Raw genomic sequence first — 4,391 nt, forward strand, 5'->3', positions numbered from 1 at the left:
GCCCTAAACACCTAGAGCCAAAAGAGTGTTAGGCATCACTTAAGTCTTCCTGTCTGGGTGATCTGAAGACTTATTACACTTGAGGACTGTGAATCCTCTAGCCGGTTAGGCATCGCGTTCTGAGCATCCAAGAGTCATTGTGGATCGCCGGTGAACAAAGTCTGTGAAGGTTTGGAAGTCTACCTTGAAGACTTACCGGAGTGATTGGGCGAGGACTGGGTGTCCTTAGCTCAAGGGGAATAAGGTGAAGACGTGGTCTTCTGAGTTGAATCTCAGCCTCCCTAACCAGATGTATAGTTGTCACAGCAACTAGAACTGGTCCAACAAATCATTGTCTTCAACAAGTCATTGGTGTCATCCTTCCCATCCCTTTACTTAATGTTGGTCCTGGTGAAGTCATTGTATGATTGCATTATCTTTTGTCTTCACTGAGTGGACTGCTTGTTCTGATTGGCTTCACACTATCTTCCTACCTGATCTATACTACCTAGCTGCTATTAGTCATTGTGCTTTCACTTCATTGAATACTTGACTATGGCTTGCTTAGTGTAGTCTACCTTCCGCTGCATGGTAATAGGTTTATTTCTATCGTTTGTCTTCGAAACTTCCATAAAAATCGCCTATTCACCCCCCCTCTAGTCGATCACTAGCACTTTCAAAAGGGTTTGTCAAAGTTGGGTAATGCAAGCACGGGAGCATGAGTAAGCAAATTCTTAAGCTCATTGAAAGTGGTATCTTGGGATGGTCCCCAAACAAAAGGTGCATTCTTCTTGCTCAAAGCATGCAAAGGCGAAGCAATGGTGCTAAAATCTTTCACAAAGCGTCGATAGAAACCTGCAAGGCCAAGAAAGCTACACACTTGTTGCGAATTGGTTGGTTGTGGCCAAGTCTTAATAGCATTGATCTTGGACTCATCAACATGAACACCCTTAGAAGAAACAACAAAACCCAAGAAAACGAGCTTGTCAACGCCAAAAAGGCATTTCTCCATATTTGCATAGAGATGCTCTTGTCGAAGAGTTTGCAAAATGGTTCGAACATGGGTGACATGATCTTTAAGAGATTTGCTATAAACAAGGATATCATCAAAGTAGACCACAACAAATATACCAATGTAAGGGCGGGAGACATGATTCATAATAAATGCATAAAAGTACCCGGTGCTTCCGATAGACCCATAGGCATGACTAACCACTCATACAAGCCAAACTTGGTTTTGAAAGCGGTTTTCCATTCATCACCCTCTTGTATGCGTATTTGATAGTAACCACTCTTAAGATCAATTTTAGAAAAGATAGGGGCACCACTAAGTTCATCCGGCATATCATCAAGGCGTGGAATGGGATACCTATAGCAAATGGTGATAGCATTGATAGGTCTACAATCGGAGCACATGCAAAAGCTACCGTCTCGTTTTGGCACAAGGATGACCGGGACGGCACAAGGGCTCAAACTTTCACGCACATGTCCATGGTCTATGAGATGCTTCACTTGCCTTTGTATTTCTTTGGTTTCTTCGGGGTTGACGCGGTAGGGAGCTTTGTTCGGAAGTGGTGCTCCGGGGATGAGGTCGATGTGGTGCTCAATGTCGCGTAGTGGAGGTAGTCCTGGAGGTAGCTCGTCGGGGAAAACGTCATGAAATTCCTGCAAAAGAGAAGACAACACTAGAGGAAGAGTGTGAGAAGTGTTAGTTTGTGGTGCATTGTCCTTGCACACAAGGACGTAGTGTAGGACACTAGATGGGTTCTCACACACTCCTCTTATCTCACTTTTGGTGGAAAATAGGACTAAGTTCTTCTTTTCGCTCATCGTGGAGGTGTTCGATTTGGGCTTGTGGCGCTCACTCTCTTTTTGGTGGCTCGCTCTCTCACTATGATCTCCATGATGGGTGGCTTTCTTGTCGGTGATCACTTGACTTGGCGACATTGGACGGAGGACGTACTCCTTGCCCTTCATCTTGAAGATGTAGTGGTTCATTCGGCCATTGTGAATGACTCCTCTATCAAATTATGGGCGTCCAAGGAGAAGATGGCAAACGGTCATTGGAACGACATCGCACTCTAAGGTGTCTTCGTAGGCGCCAATTTTGAAGGAGACTTGTACTCAGTGCTCGACTTGGATAGTGCCGGAGTCGCTAAGCCATTGCACTTTGTATGGATGTGGGTGCTTCGTCTTGAGCAATTGGAGCTTGGAGCAAAGTTCTTCACTTGCGAGGTTATGACAACTCCCTCCATCGATGATGACCTTGACGGACTGTCCATTGATGCCGGCCTTGGTGTTGAATATGTGGCATCTTTGGTCTTCTTCTTGGTGATGTTGGAGAGTCAAGACCTTGGAGACAACAAGAGCGGGACTTGAATCTTCATCGCAAAAGACTTGTTCCTCTTCATCGTTCACTTGCCAGTGCATGGCGACTTGCTCAAGAGCGTCCATTTCTCCTTCACTCATCAAATTGTAGGTGCCGTCATCGTTGAGGATCATGGTCCGCTTATTGGTGCACTCATAGGACTTGTGGCCTCGGCCTCCGCATGTGAAGCATTTAAAGGAACTTGTCTTGGCGGTCTCATCGGTCGGAGTCGATGATGATGAAGCTCTCAGCTTGAAGTTGCTCATAGTAGGAGGATGACTTGGAGTTGACGAAGCTTTCTTGGAACTCGACTTGTCGATGTTCCTAGTAGAAGGCTTGGTAGACGGTGTTAGAGTTGTTGAAGCTTGGTTGTTGGAGAAACCCTATGTCTTGGAAGAGAACTTGGCATACTTGAAATCATCTTGCACTTGGCGTTCCGCTTTGATAGCTTGATGCACTAGCTCGATGAGGTTCGAGTATGGTTTGAAGTCGGCGATCTTCTTGATAGGATGGTTGAGTCCATTCAAGAAACGTGCCATAGTTTGCTCATCATATTCCGTGACATTGGCTCTTATCATTGCAATCTCCAGTTCCTTGTAGTACTCTTCAACGCTCTTGGTTCATTGCTTGAGTAGTTGGAGTTTCTTGAAGAGGTTGTAGTTGTAGTAGGTAGGCACGAAGCGTGCTCTCATGACATCCTTCATTTGTGCCCAAATAGTGATGGGTGGTTCACCTCTTGCCTCTCGGCGCTCTATGACTTGCTCCCACCAAATGAGGACATAGTCTTGGAACTCAAGGGATGCCATTGCAATCTTCTTCTCTTCTTCATAGTTGTGCAAACGGAAGATTTTGTCGACCTTCAATGTCCATGAAAGGTACTCTTCAAGATCGTTGCTTCCGTTGAACTTGGGCATGGTGAACTTGAGATTGCCATAGCGTTGCTCTTCATTGTGTTGGGGTCGGGGATGATGATGCCCGTGTTGTAGATGATTGTCAAGCTCGTGTCGCTCTTGGTGAGGAGGGTTGTCAACCTCATGTTGCTCTTGTCGTGGAGGATTTCCATTGTTGTCATGCTCTTGATGAACTTGATGTTCTTGGCGAGCTTGTGGAGGAGCTTGTCGAGCTCGAGGAGGAGCTTGAGGAACTTGACGATGCATGCGAGCTTGAAATCTCCATTCTTGAATTTCTTCGCGAAGTGCTTCTTGTTGTTCTCGAGCTTGTCGGCCTTAGTTGGCTATGGCTCGACTTGAATCTTGGAGGGCTTGTTGCGCCGCAAGTGCTTGAGCTTTACAGAGTTGTTGTTCTTGGCGTTGTGCCTCGGCATCTTGTGCAACTTGGTGTAGACGCGCTCGCTCTTCCTCTTCATGTTGGCGTTGTCATTGCCGTTCTCGTGCTAGCGCAAAAGCTTCTTGGGTTTGACATCTTTGGAGCTCTTGAGAATCGATGTCGCGTAGAGGACTGAGGCTTGCTTGACCGTTGTTGCGCGCGACATGGCGTAGAGTGTTCGATGTCGGTGTACTTGAGCTGGAGAGGGTGAAGTCGGAGTGTCGACTTGAGCGAGTCCTTCTTGATGAAGACGAAGTGGAAGAAGAGCGGTTGAGCAACAAAGCGTGAATTTCGTCCATCCTTGCCTCATTCTCTTGCTTGTGATCGTCGAGCTTGTGGTCGAAGTAGTCCCTTGTACGTTGCTCGGAGAGTCGCAAGTCGCCGGCGAGGTTGTCGATGCGTTCACTCATTGCTTGTTTCTCTTAATGCAAAGCACGTTGTGCACCAAAGAGGTGGCTCTTGGTGACGTAGGAGTTCATGTCGTCGTGCTCAATGTGGGTTGGTAGAAGTACTTGGCCTATCCATCATTCCAAGAAAAATGTGAGTGGTAGAAAGAGAAGAACAAATACCAAATGTACCTTGACCGAAGTTGAAAGTGGATCGATGATCACTCCAATGTAGGACAAGGAAATAGCACAATTGGTACTAGCTCTTGTCGGTTTCTCACACCTACACAAGTAAAAGCTTATGGTGGAGCTTGGTTAGGATGGTGGCACAA

Source organism: Triticum dicoccoides, chromosome 5A (assembly GCF_002162155.2).
Source record: "Triticum dicoccoides isolate Atlit2015 ecotype Zavitan chromosome 5A, WEW_v2.0, whole genome shotgun sequence".
Lineage (NCBI taxonomy): Eukaryota > Viridiplantae > Streptophyta > Magnoliopsida > Poales > Poaceae > Triticum > Triticum dicoccoides.